The sequence below is a fragment of the Bufo bufo genome, chromosome 6, assembly GCF_905171765.1.
Source record: "Bufo bufo chromosome 6, aBufBuf1.1, whole genome shotgun sequence".
NCBI lineage: Eukaryota > Metazoa > Chordata > Amphibia > Anura > Bufonidae > Bufo > Bufo bufo.
Window position 1 is genome coordinate 149,980,696 of NC_053394.1, and position 23,486 is coordinate 150,004,181.

The 23,486-nt window shown below is 42.9% G+C and overlaps 1 protein-coding gene across 1 annotated transcript in view; it reads left to right on the forward strand.

The window, feature by feature from the left end:
* The first annotated feature begins 605 nt into the window (after positions 1–605).
* RIPOR3 (RIPOR family member 3) overlaps positions 606–23,486 on the forward strand; it is a 189,015-nt gene continuing 166,134 nt past the window's right edge. The window contains exon 1 of the mRNA XM_040434890.1: positions 606–892. The gene's annotated coding sequence lies outside the window, so the exon portion shown is untranslated. The remainder of the gene's footprint in view (positions 893–23,486) is intronic.

A 23,486-nucleotide genomic window follows, 5' to 3' on the forward strand; every position in this document is an offset into this window, starting at 1 on the left:
TTGGAAAACCCCTGTAATTACCATTTAGCAGCCAAGGGGAATCCCTGGAATAATTGAGATATTCATTAGTCCTGTCTTTCTCCCCCACCACAGGTTACTTCACTTGAATGGGCTGCAGCAGGCGCACTTCGCCACAATCCCCCATCGGCCTTTGAGGTGAGCTCCATTGTGGTCTGTGCAGAATTAAACTTGGAAATGCCTGGCTTCCTGAATAGCCCCGAGTAAGTAGGTGCACTTGCATTATGAATGTGACCCTGGCAATGAAAGGGTTTGCTAGTGCAGAATAAATTCCTTTATAAAGAATGGGGGGGGGGGGCTTGCATGTTTTTTTTTTACTATTTTTCCTTGGTTCGTCTGTTTGTGATTAAGCATTGAGCAAAACCCAAGTAAATAATGAAAAAAAAATAATCATCCCGTCTGCCGTCTATTCGCCAGCAAACACCATAGGCAAAAGCAAGTCTCATATGGTCTTTGATTAATAGCAGAGGGCTCCTGACACATCGAGAAGTTCTGCATGTCCTTTCAATTAGCTGCACTTTCCCAGTCGCCATGCCAGATTTAGGGGGGTAGTGCAGGGGAGGGATTCACAGAGGGGGTGCCTTCTGCTCCCATCAGGAGAAAGAAGCAGTCAGTGTGACAGAGGTACAGAGGGAGAACCCCCCCTCCCTTCCCTTCTTCCATCCTCCTCCACCCCTCCTCCTCATTTTCCCCTATACTATGTACATTTCATAGAAGTGCTGCCTGCTTTTGACATGTGCTGAGCTGGCTTTCATGATAAGACTGTTATCTGTGCACTGCATGTATGACAGCTCCAAATAAACACCGCTCCATTGGAGACCAACGACAGCACAAGCTGGACATCCCGAAAAGGCTGACGCCTCCAGAGTGATCGGTAAGTGGCACAACTGTCCTTACTCTTAACAAACCCGGAGAGTGGTGGGGGAAAAGACTGTGGATATGGGGGGCACTCGATTAGTATGATCAGTGAGTAGCACGGGGCGCTCATGACCCAATTAAACACAGATGCTGTGGAGGAAGATGAAGTAAAAAGTAACCAAGAGGTTTTAGCAATTGGAAAGTAGTGAATGTTCATGTCATTGCTTAAGGCTTATTTCACACGAGCGATACGGAGTGAGTCAGAGTCTGGTCAGGGAAAAACAGATGGTTTTACAGGCAAGTTGGATCAGTTTTGTCTGCTATTGCTTTCAGTGTTTCCGTTTTTTTCCATGCGGATGCGATCAGTTTTTGACACGTGAAATAAAACTGAAGAATAACAATCTACATCTCCCAGCAACCATCAGTGAAAAGCGCATTGCATCCAGATGCTTTTTCGTTTTTCAGGCAAGCCCCATTCATTTCTATGGAGCCGGGGCTGTGTGAAAAACGCAGAATATAGAACATGCAGCGATTTTTCCTGAACGCAGAGATGATCAGGAATAAACAATGCTCCGCTTGAAATGAATGGGTCAGGATTCAGTCCAAATGCTACCTGCTCGCATCACGCATCACATCCAGATGGAAAATTTGCTTGTGTGAAAGGGGTTAAAAGGTTTTAAGTTTTGTAGTAATGTTTTATCACTATTCTATCATGTTAAAAAGTTCTGAAATTTGTATTGTGTTGCACCTCCTCATCATGTTCTATTTCATTGTTTGCTGTCAGTGAATGAAAGCATTTTTTTTACATTCAGAAGCTAAGGGTAACTACACATGTTGCGTATCTGCATACAGAAAATCCGCACCAAAAAACTGTACATAAATCTGCACTATTACGGTTTTGGTGCAATTTTTATTGCAGATTTAGGGCTCATGCACACGACCGTATGCCCTCCAAGACATACGGTCCGTGAGCGGGCCATATGTCCCTGAGCGGCATACATCATGCGCACGAGAGCGCACAGCATCATAGGTTACTATGATGCTGTGTGCATCGGGCTCCCGCCGGGCTATTGTCCCGCACTCATATGATATTACGAGTGCAGGATAATAGCCCCGCGGGCGGCCCGATGCGCACAGCATCATAGTAACCTATGATGCTGTGCGCTCCCGTGCGCACTATGTATGCCGCTCCGGGACATATGGCCCGCTCACGGACCGTATATCTCGGAGGGCATACGGTCGTGTGCATGAGCCCTTAGGTGCAGACTTTCTGCTTATGTTAACAACCCTATTGAAGTCTATTGGAAAAAGCACTATATGTAAAGTGCAGAATCATATGCAATTGACATGCTGTGGATTTCAAAATCTGCACGACAGGTCAATTTTCACATTTAAATTGGGGGTCATTTATTAAGAAGACTACACCAGTTTGGGCATAAAAAAAAGTCATAAGAGGACAATTTATGACTTTTTAAATGCCAGTCCGACTACATTTTGTCGCACAGCACTTTATATGCTGTGCTTGCTGGATTTTCTGCATGCAAATATGCAGCATGTGCAGGTAGCCTAAGACCTCATGCACATGACCGTATTTTCGGTCAACATCCAATCTGCATTTTTGGCAGACTGAATGCGGACCAATGGGGTCACAAAAGATGCGGAAAGCATCTGTTTGTCAATTCCGAATAGGACATCTCTACAGAAGTTTAAAAAAAATGTGGTATGCACACAGTCAAGATCCCTGTTTTGCGGTTCCGCAGTTTTGCACATGTTGCGGAATACAAGTAGCTTTTCCATGCAGCATTCTCGTGCAGAAAAAACGCAGTGTATTACAGTACTAGCAAAGTGAAAGAGATTTGGCAAGTATCATTTTTTACTTATGGAGATTGACCTATGGCGTGGATTTTGAATGGTGCGGACGTGGGGTGGCTCTAATAAAGCTGTTCAGTGGATCTGTATTGTTAATGGACGCACAGCACCTTCAATACCACACAGCCGTAATACAGACATACTGAACGGTGCAGTTTAATTAGAGCCCGCTGCAGCCGCCATGGCCACGTCGCAAGCTCCACACGACTGCTCCGTTTGTCTATACCAGGGGTGCACAACCTTTTTTGGTTGGGGGCCACATTGTCAACCTGAACCAATTCCAAGGGCCGAAAATAAACTTTAAAGGGGTATTACCAAGTGAAATACTATATTTAAGGCATATTGAACATACAGTATATATTATAAATGTCTAGTTACACTTCCAGGACTCCCATCTAATGGGACAATATATTAAAGTTTCATGTGAGCAGCCACAAGACATAGACATACATGTCTGCTACCAGGTGGTTGGGGGCCGCATAGAATGGTATTGAGGGCCGCATGTGGCCCCCGGGCCGCAGGTTGTGCACCCCTGGTCTATACCCTTAGGGGGAAAAATGTTCCTCCAAATGTGGCAATCAGAATAGATTCCTGGTTCAACAACCTATTTCCAGTATTCTTGTATCTATAAATTGTAATATTGCTAAGGTGGTTGTTAAAGTAACAAAAGAAGTGATACTCACCATTTTGTTACCCCTGCCGCTTCTAACATCAAAATTTGGTCCTGCAGCGATGATGTCATCTTCCTGGCTGCAGCAGTAATGTTCCGTATACGGCAAGTCATGGTGCAGCCAATCACTGACCTGATCAGTAAATGGCAAGGGGCTGCTGAGGCTGGGGATTGGCTGTGGCAGTGACGTGGTATATATTGGACATTACTGCTGCGCCTAATAAAACAAACCCTGACGAAGGGGAGCACAGTGCATAAAGCGGTGGGGAGAAAAAAGGTATCAGTCCCTTTGTTATTTTAATACATTTACTTTTGCTGGGAAATTTTTATTACAATTTGGAGACCCCCTTTAAGGTCCATTTACATGAACTGGTTGACAAGATATTATCTGGAACAAACTGTTTGCTCCTCCTGATAATTGCCTATTGTTGAGCAGACAGGAGAGCGGCATTGATATGCGGCAATCATCTACTCTGTATTAGGATAAACAATTGCTATTGCAATCCTTTGTCCCCATACAGATATATTGTTTGATGTCAGCAGATCCCTCATTACGTAGGGTGATCTGTTGTCGGAAAACCATAATTTTATGTGCTGCATAAAAGATGCAGTCATCCATTGAACAAGAGTTTGCTCATTTGATACATTTGCACGGGGCAATTACTGGGAACGAATGTTCCTAGGGAATTCCATCTCCAATAATTGCGCCATTCCTTGGCTTGTGTAAAAGGGCCTTTACTTTCTAGAAACACATCCAGACCCCTTTTCAACTCTCCTAAATGGATTGGCCCATCTCATTCATTGGGGGCATATTGCTAGGATATGCCCCCAATGTCTGGGACCCGCACCTATCTCTACACTAGAGGTCGTAAAGTGAAGGAGAGAGGACTGCACATGCATGGCTACCCTCCATTTATTTCTATGGGACTTTGGAAAATAGTCGAGCACTAGCTCGGCTATTTCCTTCAGCCCCATAGAAGTGAATGGAGCTGTGGCTGCGCTTGCGCAGTCCACTTTCCATTCATTTCTATGGGACTTTGGAAAATAGATGACCGTCCTGGGTACAAATAGATCATGCAAAAAAGGAGTTAGAGAGGAAAAAAGAAAAAGAGGGAGCTGAGCTCTAACAGCACACTATATGTATAATACACACACCTGAGATTGGGCGATGGCTTCAAAGATGGAGAGTCCAGCAGTATGAAATGAGGAATGGCAGCACTCAACTAGAGGGTTCACGGATTACGGGAGGAACCAAGTCAAACCACAGATGTAAAGACCCAAAGAAACAAATGTGTACTCACTCCACCAGGAAGGGGGGTTGGCAAGATAAAGCTCGAGATACTTGCAAACCCCTCACTCCCTCATCAAGGTCATATGTAGATCTCAAAAACACAACTTGTCCAGAATGGAAGTTAGGACCTCACTTGTGATAATGTATTTATTAAAGAAGGTCAATAAATACATTGTTGGTGGAGTGAGTACTTAGTCGTTTCTTTGGGTCTTTATATCTGTGATTTGAGTTGTAATAAATTTGTGGATATGTCTATAACTAGATGATGGGAGAGATCTCTGTATTCATCTTTGAGATATTTGTACATAGTTATTAGATCTCCCCTCAGTCGTCTAAACTAAATTACCCTACTTTTGATAATCCTTCTGAGTGCTGTAGTCCTTCCATTCCATATATGACTTTAGTTGTCCTTCTTTGAAACCTCTCAAGCTCTACTATGCCTTTCTCATGTACTGGTTCCCATAGCTGTACACAGCACTCCATGTGTGGTCTGACTAGTGATTTGTAAAGTGGTAGAACTACAGTATGTCCTTGACCATTTACATGTCAGTTTTACTAAACGTTTTCCCATGTAACAAGTAATCTTGGCATGTATTTTCCTTTTCTGTGTGCACAACCTTACATTTTTGTGGATGATTGTCATTTACCAATTTGTCCAAGCCTCTAACCTATCCAGATCCATCTATAATACTATACTGTCCTCTTTTGTGTTAAATACTGTACTTTACACAGTTTAGTGCTGTGTGCCAAAAATGACACATAATAGGGTGGTAAACCATACTATTGTGTCCCCCCCGAAAAAATTTAAAAAGATGGAAAGCAGGTCAAATGTCCAAAGTTTAAAGGGTTTCCCGTGTCTTCTTCTGGGAATTGTTGATAGGGGCTACTGTCTCTTAGGCCTGTGTTACACCAACAGATTATCTGACAGATTTTCTGACTAACCATTGGTCAGATGGCCAATTAAATATATAGATCTTTTGGTATACACACCAACTATTGGTCTGATTGGACAGATATTGGTCAGATAATCTGTTTGTGTAATACAGGCCTATTTATGACTCCTTTGTGAACATTTGGACTACATTTGCTAGATGCAAAGCCTGTAGAATGAAGCCTATTATACATTTCTTAAATGGAGTTTTCCATCTTCAGGGGATTTTTGGACAGACCATTGCATGTGGCCAGACCTGGCATGGGGAGGCATATTTATGTGCCCTCTGCCACTGTGTTCCAGCTTCTTCACTCTCCTGTCACCTTTGTCAACATCCGGTTTGATGGCTGCTGCAGCCAATCAGTGGTCACAGTGTTGACACATCCCCCTTGCATCACATGACTCATTGAGGGGGATGCGTCACTGCTGCAGCCAGTGATTGGCTGTGGGGGCCAAAAAACTGACTGTTTATGCACGGGGACTGGAGTATGGCAGCGGAGGTGGGGGAGAGAAGGAGCCGGAACCCAGTGGCAGGGAGCAGGTAAGTATGCTTCCTCCCCAAATCCGGCAACCTGAGGGGGTTTGCCTGAAAGTCCCCTGAAGATGGAAAACCACTTTAACTATTAGAAATAATGATCTGGCTATCACTAAACTTAGTTCCTTTACAATCCTATGTCATCTGGATTCAGTGCTTTGTCTAGTTAAAGGCTATGTTCACCTTTGGAGGCAATTTTTTTTAAAATGTGTCCTAAATTTGTGTCCTCCTACAACTCTTCCCTCTTCACTGGGCAAACGGTTGACATGTTAAAGGGGTTGTCTCTAAATACATACTTATCCTCTAACCAAATCCTACCCTGACACAGGACCCCCGTTCTCATGATCGTAGGGTACCTGCAGTCAGATTCACTGATCCTGTGGATAGGGGATATGTGTATTGTGGGAAAACCTCTTTAAATTCTAACATTTTCACTATTTTATAGTTAAATATCATTTTAGGGTTTGGAGTTGTTAAAGCAGTCTCTCATGGTTACATAGTGTATTCTTCTAAGAATAGATTGTTATGTGAGAGACTGTCAGTGACACTTCATTCATTATCCCGTGACTTGTTTGACTAAGGAATCACACTGAAATGATGGAAGTTTCAGCACTTGGCAAACAGAGTAAGTGCTGTCACCATAATTGTTTCTGTGGGCGAAGTAGAAGGAGAACAACAGGATGCAAGATTTTGTTTTAATAAGTATTATCAGGGTATAAGTAACATAGTATATAAGTAACATACTATATAAGGCAGAAAAAACTCATTTGTTCATCCAGTTCAACCTGTTATCCTGCAAGTTGATCCAGAGGAAGGCAAAAAACAACAACCCTGTGAGGTAGAAGCCAATTTTCCCCACTTAAGGGGAAAAAAATTCCTTCCCGACTCCAATCAGGCAATCAGAATAACTCCCTGGATCAACGACCCCTCTCTAGTAGCTATAGCCTGTAATATTATTACACTCCAGAAATACATCCAGGCCCCTCTTGAATTCCTTTATTGTACTCACCATCCCCACCTCCTCAGGTGGAGATTTCCATAGTCTCACTGCTCTTACCGTAAAGAATCCTCTTCTATGTTTGTGTACAAACCTTCTTTCCTCCAGACGCAGAGAATGTCCCCTCGTCACAGTCACAGTCCTGGGGATAAATAGAGGATGGGAGAGATCTCTGTACTGACCCCTGATATATTTATACATAGTTATTAGATCTCTCCTCAGTCGTCTTTTTTCTAAAGTGAATAACACTAATGTTGATAATCTTTCAGGGTACTGTAGTCCCCCCATTCCAGTTATTACTTTAGTTGCCCTCCTCTGATCCCTCGTTATGATTTTTACAGTTATATTCTTGCATATAGTTATAGTCTTGTACATAGAGACAGTTTTAGAGTAGTTATATTTGTGTTCATAGGGACAGTATTATAGTACATTGTTACTAGTTGTATTCTTGCATATTGGAGAAATATTATAGTAGTTATATTTATGCACATGGCGCAGTATTGTAGTAACTGCTGTATCTTTTTGTATGTAGTGGCAGTATTATAGTAGTTATATTCTTGTATTCAGAGGCAGTATTAAGGTAGTTACATTACTGTACAGAGACGCAGTAGCAGGTCTGTTTCACACTAGCATTAAAATCATCTGACAGGCTGTTCAGGCAGAGGAACAGCCTGCCAGAGTTCAGCATATCCGGCATAGCCTGATACTGCCTTTCCCCGCCAGAGCCCATTGACTATAATGGGACCAGCAGGGATCCGGCCTGTTACCGGCATTAGTTCCGGGATTCAGCCAGACAAAATCCAGCTTGGCAGTGCTGTGTCCCTTTTTGGCTATGCTGGATACGATGAACTCTGCCAGGCTGTTCCTCTGCAAGAACAGCCTGCCAGATGATTTTAACGCTAGTGTGAGAAAAGCCTTAGGCCCCTTTCACACGGGCGAGTATTCCACGCGGATGCGATGCGTGAGTTGAACGCATTGCTCCCGCACTGAATACCGACCCATTCATTTCTATGGGGCCGTTCACATGAGCGGTGATTTTCACGCATCACTTGTGCGTTGCGTGAAAATCGCAGCATGCTCTATATTCTTCGTTTTCCACGCAACGCAGGCCCCATAGAAGTGAATGGGGTTGCGTGAAAATCGCAAGCATCCGCAAGCAAGTGCGGATGCGGTGCGATTTTCACGCACGGTTGCTAGGAGACGATCGGGATGGAGACCCGATCATTATTATTTTCCCTTATAACATGGTTATAGGGAAAAATAATAGCATTCTGAATACAGAATGCATAGTAAAATAGCGCTGGAGGGGTTAAAAAAATAAATAAAAATATTTAACTCACCTTAGTCCACTTGTTTGCGCTGCCCGGCATCTCCTTCTGTCTCCTTTCTTCAGGACCTGGGTAAAGGACCTGTGGTGACATCACTCCGGTCATCACATAATCCATCACATGATCTTTTACCATCGTGATGAATCATGTGATGGACCATGTGACGACCGGAGTGACGTCACCACAGGTCCTTTACCCAGGTCCTGAAGAAAGGAGACAGAAGGAGATGTCGGGCTGCGCTATCAAGTGGACTAAGGTGAGTTAAAAAATTTTTATTTTCTTTTAACCCCTCCAGCGATGTTTTACTATGCATTCTGTATTCAGAATGCTATTATTTTCCCTTATAACCATGTTATAAGGGAAAATAATACAATCTACACAACCCCGATCCCAAACCCGAACTTCTGTGAAGAAGTTCGGGTTTGGGTACCAAACATGCGCGATTTTTCTCACGCGAGTGCAAAACGCATTACAATGTTTTGCACTCGCGCGGAAAAATCGCGGGTGTTCCCGTAACGCACCCGCACCTTTTCCCGCAACGCCCGTGTGAACCCAGCCTTAGGGTAGTTATATTCTTGCATTAGGGTCCATACACACAACTGACAGTATTTTGCAGTCCGCGAAACACGGGTACCGGCCACGGAACAGAACTATGGATGTGGATAGCACACGGTGTGCTATCCGCATCTTTTGCGGCCCCATTGAAATGAATGGGTCCGCACCCGTTCCGTAAAATTTTGGAATGGCTCCGGACCTGTAAACACGGTCCTGTGAATGGACCCTTAGGAGCAGTATTATAGTAGTTACAGTCAGGTCTATAAATATTGGGACATCAACACAATTCTAACATTTTTGGCTCTATACACCACCACAATGTATTTGAAATGAAACGAACAAGATGTGCTTTAACTGCAGACTGTCAGCTTTAATTTGAGGGTATTTACATCCAAATCAGGTGAACGGTGTAGGAATTACAACAGTTTGCATATGTGCCTCCCACTTGTTAAGGGACCAAAAGTACTGGGACAATTGGCTTTTCAGCTGTTCCATGGCCAGGAGTGTTATTCCCTCATTATCCCAATTACAATGAGCAGATAAAAGGTCCAGAGCTCATTTCAAGTGTGCTATTTGCATTTGGAATCTGTTTCTGTCAACTCTCAAGATGAGATCCAAAGAGTTGTCACTATCAGTGAAGCAAGCCATCATTAGGCTGAAAAAAACAAAACAAACCCATCAGAGAGATAGCAAAAACATTAGGCGTGGCCAAAACAACTGTTTGGAACATTCTTAAATAGAAGGAATGCATCGGTGAGCTCAGCAACACCAAAAGACCACGGAAAACAACTGTGGTGGATAACTGAATAATTCTTTCCCTGGTGAAGAAAACACCCTTCACAACAGTTGGCCAGATCAAGAACACTCTCCAGGATGTAGGTGTATATATGTCAAAGTCAACAATCAAGAGAAGACTTCACCAGAGTAAATTCAGAGGGTTCACCACAAGATGTAAACCATTGGTGAGCCGCAAAAACAGGAAGACCAGATTAGAGTTTGCCAAACGACATCTAAAAAAGCCTTCACAGTTCTGGAACAACATCCTATGGACAGATGAGACCAAGATCATCTTGTACCAGAGTGATGGGAAGAGAAGAGTATGGAGAAGGAAAGGAACTGCTCATGATCCTAAGCATACCACCTCATCAGTGTAGCATGGTGGTGGTAGTGTCATGGCGTGGGCATGTATGGCTGCCAATGAAACTGGTTCTCTTGTATTTATTGATGATGTGACTGCTGACAAAAGCAGCAGGATGAATTCTGAAGTGTTTCGGGCAATATTATCTGCTCATTTTCAGCCAAAGGCTTCAGAACTCATTGGATGGCGCTTCACAGTGCAGATGGACAATCACCCAAAGCATACTGCAAAAGCAACCAAAAAGTTTTTTAAGGGAAAGAAGTGGAATGTTATGCAATGGCCAAGTCAATCACCTGACCTGAATCCGATTGAGCATGCATTTCACTTGCTGAAGACAAAACTGAAGGGAAAATGCCCCAAGAACAAGCAGGAACTGAGGACAGTTGCAGTAGAGGCCTGGCAGAACCTCGCCAGGGATGAAACCCAGCATCTGGTGATGTCTATGCATTCCAGACCTCAGGCTGTAATTGACTGCAAAGGATTTGCAACCAAGTATTAAAAAGTGAAAGTTTGATTTATGATTATTATTCTGTCCCATTACTTTTGGTCTCTTAACAAGTGGGAGGCACATATGCAAACTGTTGTAATTCCTACACCGTTCGCCTGATTTGGATGTAAAACCCTCAAATTAAAGCTGACAGTCTGCAGTTAAAGCACATCTTGTTTGTTTCCTTTCAAATCCATTGTGGTGGTGTATAGAGCCAAAAATTTTAGAATTGTGTCGATGTCCCAATATTTATGGACCTGACTGTATATTCTTGTGCATAGGAGCAGTATTATAGTGGTTATATTTTTATATATAGGAGCCAGTATTTGAGTATGTAAGGGTACTATTATAGAGGTTATATTCTTGTACATAATAGCCATATTCATATACATATGGAGCAATATAATGGTGGTAATATTATTACACTTGGGGGTAGTATTACAGCAGTCATGGTCTTGTACATAGAGGGCAGTAGTATAGTTGCTATGTTCTATAGTTTGTTGCTGGGAGGGACACACCCCATATGATAAAAGTCTAAAACTAATAGCATGTTGCAAAATAATATCATTTTGATTTAGTTTGGTTTTTAAAGGGGTTTTCTCTCCAGTACAGTTATCACCTTTGCATGGAACCCCCAAACTGTAGGAGGAGGAGTTCGAATGGAGTGGCACTCGAGTATGTGCTTAGCCCCTCCATTCAAAGTCTATGACACTGACTGAGCACAAGCAGAGGATAGGTGATAAATGCTTGTGGCTGAAATACCCCTTTTTCAGTTGCCTAAGTTGTCTTTGTGTAACACACTTGTGGCCTCTTGAAAACCCAATGAAGGGGCCATGTGCAGTATTCTTCTTTGATTACAAAACTGTACAATACAATGCTGTTCAGCCTATTGTTGTCTGTTTCAGGTTAACGAATCTTATTTGTAATGTCCTCCCCCTGAGCATTCATAATTAATCAGTCCTGAATGCAGTTAATGCAACTCTTGCCAGTGAGCTGAGCAAATGCTGCTATTGGAGAAATCTGGACAGTTTTGTTTGCAAAAGTTAGAGCCAGGAACATTTTTTGAAGGTTGGCAGCTGCCCACCAAGCGGCGCTTATCCGTCACAGTCAGTGCAATGTGTTCCAGACCTCCTGGACCTTCTCTAGGCTTTCTGTCCTGTTTGAGTAGTGGCACTAGTGAATCCTAGAGGTACAGCATAATAGTACTTTCTCCTCTGAACTAGCCCTGCCAGCATTGAGCAGTTGATCAGTATCCAATGGCATTCTGTCTGTCATACAAATCATTAGACATGTCTGAAGTTTGGACCAGAGGTGTACTCCACAGAGACTCCATCTCAGAATGTATGATCTCAAGTTTTGCCTGGTACTTTTTCAAAGGGCATCTGTACCTATGAAACTGGCTGATCTTTTGCTAGTGTGCTTGGCAGCTGAAGACTTCTGTGTTGGTCCCATGCTCATAAGTGCCCTCATTGCTGAGAAAAATGATGTTTAATTATATGAAAATGAGCCTCTGGGAGCAATGGGGACGTTAGCATTACATCAATGCCCTTTAAAGTCAGAATTGTGAATGTTCTGTTCTACCTTACCAGGGGAAACTAGAGATATGGCCCTTCCATTGGTAGACTTATTAGACTCATCGGGACTCCTAATAGACGGGTGGGAAAATCACCCTAAACTGCAACCATTGTCCTTTATTCATAAATTGTACATCAAGCAATATTTGGGGAAAAAGAAAATCTCTCCAACTGCTTTTATGTCAAAATTCGAAACGATGTCACTTTCCAAGATGCCCCCTAAGAAAAAAGTGGCACAGCTATATTCTGTGTTTGTTTCCCAGGCCAGACCTGACTCATATAGCTTTGTCAGTAAGTGGGAAAGGGAACTGGGGACTAAATTTTCAGATAGAGAAGTTGCGCAAATATGCTCTAATACTCCCAGGGTATCCAGATGTGTAAAGTTACAGGAAAACCTTTACAAGGTTATCACTAGGTGGTATTACACACCCCAGAAATTACATCTCATCTACCCAAACTGCGATTCTAAGTGCTGGAGGTGCCTTAATGCAGAAGGCTCCATGCTACACATATGGTGGACATGCCCTACTATATCGGAGTACTGGAAACAAGTCTGCTCAATTTGCTCACAGATCAGTAAGGTACAAATTACGCCCTCAGCTAAAGGATGTTTATTAGGAATGATAGATATAGATAAAGTTAAAGGAAACAGATATACTACCTCCTTACTAGGCCAACTACTCGCGGCTGCGAGAGTTCTGATAGCATTTAAGTGGAAGAGTCGTAGGGCCCCGTCCATTTCCCAGTGGATTGCAAAGTGCGATGCCCTTTACAGACTAGAACAAATAGCAGGATGGGAGTCCAAAAGAACACAGGTATTCGAAGCCACATGGGCCTCGTGGAAAAAGTATAGAGATTTCGCCTCATAAGGTGGATAAGTTTTTTTGTTTTTTGTTTTTGTATTTGTATCAAGTGCTACAGAGAAGTAGGTTCCCCCCCCCACCTCCCTTCCCAATATCTTCTTTTTCTCTCTTTTATTTTCTCCACCCCCCCCCCCTCTCCTTCTTCCTCATTATTGCTGGTACTGAATATGATTGTATCTCATACTGAAAGATATGGAAATAAGTACCCTTTTGTGGGGTTGATGTATCTTTTTGTATTTTCTGCTTAAGATTCATAATAAAGTATTTTCAAAACGAAAAAAAATAAAAAAAAAAATAAAAAAAAATTGTGAATGTTCTCTGCTGGGTTGCTCAGGTATATTAGGACTGGGTTTTCCTGTGGCTTTTGGGTACAGTTCTGTTTTAAGGGAACATCACATTTTGGCCCGATAATAATCTGTGTACTGAACCAGTGGAGCGTCGATCATAACATGCACATCAGCAATTAGAATTCCACATGCATCGGTTCAGTATATTCAAATTCCTTCACTTAGAGCAAGCGATTCTGATCTTGACTTAAAGCGAACCTATTAGGTAATTGTCCTATCGGAGAGCAGTGAGAGAGCCGTAGAGAAGCTGAGACTTATGATTTGCGGTATATACATTTTTATGATTTGAATCAGAATAAAAAAAAAAAAAGATAATCCTGACAGGACTCCTCCAAGAGACAGTGAGAGTCCGGATTACTCCACTCACACAGTGATTGCAAATTTTTTGTAGGTTGGCAGCTGCCCACCAAATGTCGCTTATCCGCCACAGCCAGTCCAATGTGTTCCAGACCTCCCCGGCCTACTCTAGGCTTCTGTATACGCACTCATATAGGGACAGAGAAATCTTTTAATCACTGAGTGTGAGCGGGGTAATCAGGACTCTCACTATCTCTCACTATCTCTCTAAGGAGTTCTGTCAGGATTTACTCTATTTTTTACTCAGAAATCCTGCTCCAAATCATGTAAACCTATATATAGAACCAAACTGCTCTCCCTGTATCATATCCTTCTCTCAGATAGTCAGCAGACATTCCTGACGGGTTAGTTTCGGAAAGGTTGTAAGTTTTACTATCAATACTTGTCTCTCAATACATATGTTCTGTATGGAGTAAATACTCAAGTTGCACATGAGCGAGTCCAGATTGCAGGAATCACGCTCCATGTGAGAGCGTGATCCTCCGTTCTGGACTTGCAGGAGTGCACAACATTATACTGAGTTATATGCTATGCGCCTCTGCTTGACCTTACTGATACAGGATCATACTGACAGCTTTATTGTACTATGATTCTGTAGAAGTAAGGTCAAGCAGTGACATGTAATTCCTGCAGAGAAAGCAGTGATTCTAGTGGATGCTGCTCCTGCCAGTTACAAGCAGGGACTCACAGCAGCAAGCATTAATGCTGATTCTTCTGAGGTGAAGTGGTACAAATCCCATGAGCACTTGCTCCTCCCTGCAGCCAATAGCAAGGGGACCAGGGAGAAAGGCCAAGGAAGGAAGAGAAACAGCAGCCATCTTAAAGGGGTTCTCCGGGAATTAAGAAAATGAAAAATACTTAAATATTACTTCATTATAAATACACTCACCTAAAGAATTATTAGGAACACCTGTTCTATTTCTCATTAATGCAATTATCTAGTCAACCAATCACATGGCAGTTGCTTCAATGCATTTAGGGGTGTGGTCCTGGTCAAGACAATCTCCTGAACTCCAAACTGAATGTCAGAATGGGAAAGAAAGGTGATTTAAGCAATTTTGAGCGTGGCATGGTTGTTGGTGCCAGACGGGCCGGTCTGAGTATTTCACAATCTGCTCAGTTACTGGGATTTTCACGCACAACCATTTCTAGGGTTTACAAAGAATGGTGTGAAAAGGGAAAAACATCCAGTATGCGGCAGTCCTGTGGGCAAAAATGCCTTGTGGATGCTAGAGGTCAGAGGAGAATGGGCCGACTGATTCAAGCTGATAGAAGAGCAACGTTGACTGAAATAACCACTCGTTACAACCGAGGTATGCAGCAAAGCATTTGTGAAGCCACAACACGCACAACCTTGAGGCGGATGGGCTACAACAGCAGAAGACACCACCGGGTACCACTCATCTCCACTACAAATAGGAAAAAGAGGCTACAATTTGCACGAGCTCACCAAAATTGGACTGTTGAAGACTGGAAAAATGTTGCCTGGTCTGATGAGTCTCGATTTCTGTTGAGACATTCAAATGGTAGAGTCCGAATTTGGCATAAACAGAATGAGAACATGTATCCATCATGCCTTGTTACCACTGTGCAGGCTGGTGGTGGTGGTGTAATGGTGTGGGGGATGTTTTCTGGGCACACTTTAGGCCCCTTAGTGCCAATTGGGCATCGTTTAAATGCCACGGGCTAGCTGAGCATTGTTTCTGACCATGTCCATCCCTTCATGACCACCATGTACCCATCCTCTGATGGCTACTTCCAGCAGGATAATGCACCATGTCACAAAGCTCGAATCATTTCAAATTGGTTTCTTGAGCATGACAATGAGTTCACTGTACTAAAATGGCCCCCACAGTCACCAGATCTCAACCCAATAGAGCATCTTTGGGATGTGGTGGAACGGGAGCTTCGTGCCCTGGATGTGCATCCCTCAAATCTCCATCAACTGCAAGATGCTATCCTATCAATATGGGCCAACATTTCTAAAGAATGCTATCAGCACCTTGTTGAATCAATGCCACCTAGAATTAAGGCAGTTCTGAAGGCAAAAGGGGGTCCAACACCGTATTAGTATGGTGTTCCTAATAATTCTTTAGGTGAGTGTATATTACCAAATACCTTTCATTAGTTATAATGGCTCGCTTTGTCCCGGGAGCAATCATTAGGAAAAATAAAATGGCCGCCATCCTACTAGTCCACACAAAACCTGTCCTAACTACACAGGAGGACAAGTTAAAGAGCCGCGCCATCTTCCTCTCTTACTTGTCAGGGATTATGATCCTGAATACAGTTTAATATGATCTTCAGCTGAATCTCTGTAGGAATGGAGTTCATTAGGAGACATGAAGTACAGAGAGAATAGTGGGGGTGTAGATAATGAGCAGCAGCACTTGAATGCAGTCTCCATTACCACAGTCTGTCCTGTCCGTCCTCTCTGCACTTCATGTCTCTTCATGAACTCCATTCCCACAGAGATTCAGCTGAAGATCTTATCAGCTGTATTCAGGATCATAATCCCTGACAAGCAGAGCAGAGAGGAGGATGAGGCAGCTCTTTACCTCAGTGTTGTAAAGTAAATTGTCCTCCTGTGGGATTAGGACAGGTTTTGTGTGTGCTAATAGGACGGCGGCTATTTTATTTCTCCAAATGATTGCTCCCTAGACAAAATGAACCATTATAGCTAATGAAATGTATTTGGGAATATATTTATACAAAAGTAATATTTAAGTATTTTCATTTTCTAAATTCCTGGAGAACCCTTTTAAGAGACAGCAGCATGGGCAGGAGATGGAGAGACTGAGAGATCTCCACAGACAGAAGTGTTCCCTACTTCTGTGCACAGTCCAGACAGCTCCTGTGATTCCTGTATGAGAAGGGAAAGCTCAGCTCCTGCATTACCACTACAGCTAAGCTACTACTTGCCCCTGACATCACTGCCATCCAAACTTCTGAATGCTGCAGTCGCCAGCTGGTTCCCGGGCAGGACAATCGTAAGTGCACCAACTTTAGCATGAAAACGTTTTCTGCAACCGGGCCCCAACGTTCGGAATAGGTTAATTGCTAGACAGTAGGGTATAGTAAGCTGAGTGCTAGGAGTAGATAGCTGGAAAGTGCATACTGTCTATATCTTCCAAAGGAGAGTGTGTGCGACCACCATCACTTCTTACTATTACAGATACCCCCCCCCCCCCTTCACTTGGGGTTTTCCTTTCTTTGCTTTGTTCCTTTTATTGCATAATCTGCACCATTGTTCACCCTTTCCAAAATAAATTAGTTGATCAGTTAACTCCTTTCTGGGGTGGGTGTGTACTGAACTGGGCAGGGGTTTCCCAAGTCGGCCACTGGCAGAAGAGGAAGACCCTCCTGCTATCCTATAGAGCTCCAAGCAAGATTTGGGTGGAGGCACCGCGTCATAGTGAGGTGAGAATCACCATACCCCATGCCTACTGAGTGCTGCACAAAGGGATATTACAGGCACATAGCATTATAAATCAGTATAATATTGTGTGCTCCTGCCAGTCCAGAACGGAGGAGAGTGGGATTCCTGCAATGGACTCGTGTGAAACAGCCCTAAAGAATTTGCCAGCCTATTGGATCCTTCTTTCCTGGTCACAGGACCTATTGACACAGCTTTTCTTCTAAGTCTAGCCATATGTTTATTGTCTGTGCCGGACCCTTACATGGATACAGGAAAAAGTCAAAGGCTCGCAGTCCCAAAGGCAATTGCCAGGCTAACGATTACGGAAGTATTGCCTCTATTCACACAACTGCAAGAGGTGAGTGCGGAACCGGACGGCTCTCAAATACTGCCACTTGCCACTTTTGGATAACAACCACTGATGCAAAAACACTGATGTATGAATAAAGCCTAAGTGGCTTTGCAAAAGGGGTGGATTATATTTCTAAAACTTTTTTTAAACTTGTAATAACGTTTTAGCTTTTTCTTTATCATGAACTTGTGATCCTCTGATCGCTCGTATAATGCAGTAATGCTGTATTGCAGTGTATGATGCCTGTTAGTGTCAGTGATTCTGTACATGGCAGACCAGGCGGCCCTTGCCCCAGCTGCTATAGACACCCCTTAGCACTGGTGAGCTGACATAGGTAGCTCTCTAACTAACCAAATGCATTGGACGCTATTGACTGCAGCATCTAAGGGGTCAAACTGTCAGGATCGGAGCTCTCCTTTGAACTCCTGGTTGTCTGAGCTGTCACTGTAAAACAAAAAGCCTGCAAGTGAGCAAATGCATTCAAAATGAAAAGCAGTATCAGAAAAACTGTTGAAAAATTGTAAAAAAGACCAACTGAAAAAACCCAAAATTGTTAGGACCAAAACGAGTAAAATACAATAATATAAACAATTGCCTGTCATCTCAAGACGTAAAAAAAACTATTCAGAAATAGAATCCCTTTAAGACTACAACTCCAGTCATCCCCTTCCTAAGTGATTCCAGATCCTGGCCCTAGTCGCTTCTGTGCTTTCAGTAAACAGATTTATGATCATTTAGTCAGCAAGCTGCAAATTATTTACTTAGAGGATGCTTGGTTTTGCAAAATTGTGAAATGTAAACCCAGGTTATTTGGATATTTGGAGCCAAGTGCAATGTGTTTCCTTTGCTGTCATATAATCACACACTGGGCAGAGACCACCGTATACGTTATGCTGTACACACGAGACAAAACACGGTGCTATAAACACTCAGACTGGAGTTTATTTGTGGGTGCTGGTGTTGTGTACTTTAACAGATGGGGATTTAGATTTTTTTCTGTCTTATGTTGTTCCCTTGGCTTTTGCCTTCACATTTTTATGCATCTACATTCAGTGGTGTTCAGCCATATTTATCCGTCAGCCCATATCTGGACTACATATGAGTGTGACCTGTTTCACAGCTCACATAGCACAATGACGACACCCCAGGGCTCCAAAATACCTACGGTAATATAGTCCACAATTATTATTAAAGGGGCTCCAATGCTTTTTTTTAACTAGGCGTTGTCTGTTGCTGTCTCACCATAATTTATACTTGCATCAACTGGAGAGTGATTTTAAAGAGGACGTGTTACTTCTTCTAACTTGTCTATTTAGTAAATGTTTTGTATTCCACAGTTAGGACCCAGCATTGTGCAGCTCTTCTGTTAAAATGGAAATTTAGGAATACATTGAGAACTGGGGGGGGGGTGTCCTTAGACTACAGCGATCCATTTGGGTTTCTTGATGGAGTCTTGGAAGCCAAACCCAGAAGTGAATTTGAAATAGAGAGAAAGTAGTATCTGTCCTTAAAACGGTTGTCCAAGTTATTTTTTATTGATAACCTATTCTCAGGATAGATCATCAATATCAGATTGGCAGGGTGTCTGACAACTGGCACCCCCACGATCAGCTGGTTGAAGAGAAGGCGCGCCATGGCAGTGCAGGCTTCTCTTCATTGTTTACCTGCTTGTCGTTGCAACAGCAGCGGTGCGCAGGTGTAATTACAAGAAGCCACCCATTCCCTTAAAGAGGACCTTTCACTAGATTAAAAAATCTAAACTAAGTATACAGACATGTAGAGCGGCGCCCAGGGATCCCCCTGCACTTACTGTTATACCTACACTGTGTATGGACACACCCAACTGGTAACATTTATTTGACAGTTTATACATTTATAGGAAAAAATATATGTTTCTGTGCTATTAGAAGAATCCTCATTGTGTCATATGTAGTGTAGTGATCATTTCACTGATGTGTCTCTGAAGACCTGTCACCTTTACTGACATGTCTGTTTTAGCAACTACTTGCACCCCCCCCCCCCCCCCCCCATGTAATAACAATTCTGGAGCATCTACACTCACCTAAAGAATTATTAGGAACACCATACTAATACGGTGTTGGACCCCCTTTTGCCTTCAGAACTGCCTTAATTCTACGTGGCATTGATTCAACAAGGTGCTGATAGCATTCTTTAGAAATGTTGGCCCATATTGATAGGATAGCATCTTGCAGTTGATGGAGATTTGAGGGATGCACATCCAGGGCACAAAGCTCCCATTCCACCACATCCCAAAGATGCTCTATTGGGTTGAGATCTGGTGACTGTGGGGGCCATTTTAGTACAGTGAACTCATTGTCATGTTCAAGAAACCAATTTGAAATGATTCGAGCTTTGTGACATGGTGCATTATCCTGCTGGAAGTAGCCATCAGAGGATGGATACATGTTCTCATTCTGTTTACGCCAAATTCGGACTCTACCATTTGAATGTCTCAACAGAAATCGAGACTCATCAGACCAGGCAACATTTTTCCAGTCTTCAACAGTCCAATTTTGGTGAGCTTGTGCAAATTGTAGCCTCTTTTTCCTATTTGTAGTGGAGATGAGTGGTACCCGGTGGTGTCTTCTGCTGTTGTAGCCCATCCGCCTCAAGGTTGTGCGTGTTGTGGCTTCACAAATGCTTTGCTGCATACCTCGGTTGTAACGAGTGGTTATTTCAGTCAACGTTGCTCTTCTATCAGCTTGAATCAGTCGGCCCATTCTCCTCCGACCTCTAGCATCCACAAGGCATTTTTGCCCACAGGACTGCCGCATACTGGATGTTTTTCCCTTTTCACACCATTCTTTGTAAACCCTAGAAATGGTTGTGCGTGAAAATCCCAGTAACTGAGCAGATTGTGAATTACTCAGACCGGCCCGTCTGGCACCAACAACCATGCCACGCTCAAAATTGCTTAAATCACCTTTCTTTCCCATTCTGACATTCAGTTTGGAGTTCAGGAGATTGTCTTGACCAGGACCACACCCCTAAATGCATTGAAGCAACTGCCATGTGATTGGTTGACTAGATATTTGCATTAATGAGAAATAGAACAGGTATTCCTAATAATTCTTTAGGTGAGTGTAAATTAGAGGGGCAAAGGTTTAAAAGTAATACCAGGAAGTATTACTTTACAGAGAGAGTAGTGGATGCATGGAATAGCCTTACTGCAGAAGTGGTAGCTGCAAATACAGTAGAGGAGTTTAAGCATGCATGGGATAGGCATAAGGCTATCCTTCATATAAGATAGGGCCAGGGGCTATCCATAGTATTTAGTATATTGGGCAGACTAGATGGGCCAAATGGTTCTTATCTGCCGACACATTCTATGTTTCTATCTATATCACTCTATGTTGTCCCACCTCTTTATATTCCTGCTAGAACTTTGGAATGAATTTCTAGCAGTTTGCAATGAAGGTCCAGTTGGGTGTTACCAGTTGGGTATGTATCACTGCACCATCTACCATTGGCAGCACTGATTTGATAATGTCAGACTGTGCAGGGACACGCCACAGCTGGTAACACCCAGCTGGACCTTCGTTGTAAATTGCAAGCAATTCATTCATTAATTGTGTACAACATAGAGTGATATAGATGCTCCAGAATTCTTATTTCATGGGGATGCAAGCAGTGGCGTACATAGAGAATTAAGGGCCCCATAGCAAGGATCAAACCAGGACCCCCACACAGGACAGAAGGGTTTCCACCTAAACCCCTTTCAGTGACCCTTGGGACATTTTTTCCACTGCCTCATTTGCTAAGGGTTGTTTCTTTAGAGGGGTAGAGTCCTGACCAAGTTTTCACCCCTCAGTAGAAGAGTAGATAATCCCAACTAAGACTGGGCCCCCTCTTGCCCTGGGCCTCATAGCAGTCGCCTGGTCTGCCGCTATGGTAGTTACGCCCCTGGATGCGAGTAGTTCCTCAAACAGACATGTCAGTAGAGGTGACAGGTCCTTGTTAAAGTTCACTTCCAACCAATACAGGAGTCCTGGGAAGTGTGGCAATGGTGACACCAGTGAGGCAGGAAGTAGCTAGCTTCTCCACCTTGGTAGCTTTATTAGAAATATGAATAGTATTATTAGAAATAGAATTACTGCACACAAACCTTGAGACACAAGTCTGATCTCTCAAAATACATTTTTAATAAGGGGATGTGGAGGACTAAATAAACCCATCTGCTATTTTTCCCCCCAAGCAGCACTAGTCTTGTCCATACGCAGTGTCTGAGTACAAGTCATCACCATCATCATGAAACCAAGCTGCCATACCAGACACTGCCTGTGGACTAGAGTGGTGCTGTTTCAGGGGAAAAAAAGTCTATCCTTTTATTCAAATCCAGGATATCCGTTTAATTCTTAATATACTGAAATTTCAAGAGATTTCCCTTATACATCTATGCCATGATATATACCATTAGCCCTAAATTCCTTCTTAAATAATATTTGAAGAATGAGACCCTTTCCCTAATTGCTATAATCTTTTACTGGGTACTGGTGACAGCAGTCGGGCCTTTTTTGTTTTTCGTCTGGATCCCTAAACCAGGAGATAAAGTTGTCCAATGCATGGGTGAGTGGTGAGAGATGGCGCCTGTGTATTATATATTATTCTGTCATTTCTCCTCTGGCAGAGAAGGGCGTCTGAATCCGTGGACTCCTGTCCACAGTGAAGCTGATAAATCACAGCTTTGCTCAGTGGCCATTCGTCCCAGTCGCTTGGTTGATTGAGCTGATTTTCTCATTGTTTATTGTTGTAATGGGAGACTTGTGGACCCCGAGGGTTTGTTTGCTCTGGGCACATAGGGCATATTTCTTGTGGCAATCACTTGTCTGGATTAATAATGAGATGATGAACTCTGTGTTTAGGAATTTGCAGACACGCTGTTTTTACAAAATGGTATTGTAAGTATGAATCCTTAAAATGGGAACTGATGAAGTCTGGCACATTTATGTCTTTAAAGGGCATCTGTCAGCAGACTTGTACCTATAAAACTGGCTGACCTGTTACATGTGCGCTTGGCAGCTAAAGGCATCTGTGTTGGTCCCATGTTCATATGTGCCCGCACTGATATTTTAATATATGCAAATGAGCCTCTAGGAGCAATGGGGGCGTTGTTGTTACACCTAGAGGATCCGCTCTCTGCAACTGCTGAGTCCTCTTGACTCTCCACTTGACAGGGCTGGGGGTGATGCCATTTTGACTGCCTGGCCCTGTCAATCAAAGTGCAAAAGGCGCAGCAGTTGCAGAGAGAGCTGAGCCTCTAGGTGTAATGGCAACGCCCTCATTGCTCCTAGAGGCTGATTTGCATATATTAAAACATAGAGTATTAAATATAATGAACCGACACTCTTCACCTGGTCGACAAGCAGAGAGCAATATAGGTAAAATGCATTTATTTCATATAAGAATAAACCATAGAAGGATTCATTTAAAAAGTATTCAATTAAAAAGACATACATTAAAAGTGCATTTACTGGATCCACCCTTATATTGGGGAAAATAACCCCCGTTACTGTAGTACCACGCCGGTGGAAGTAAGAACTCCATACATAAATCAATAAGTAGGTAAAACACTAAGTAGCAAGCATATATGGTTTTAAATAATAATAAATAATAAATATTATGGATGTATGAAGTGCAGGATGGGTGGAAGTTCAGCAATTGTCACCGCCGTATATTGCTATTTGTTAGCAGTTCATTGGTGGAGTATTTCTCCAACAGGCAGGTAAATTATATGTTTGGTCGCTGTATATCAGATGTGATGTAGTGGCTGTCTTTGTTTTGCTGATAAAATCGCCACTCTGTTGCCACTAAGATGGTGGACTCTTAATATTTATAAAGCAAATTCAGATGGAATATTCAATACAGTTTGTCTGCTTG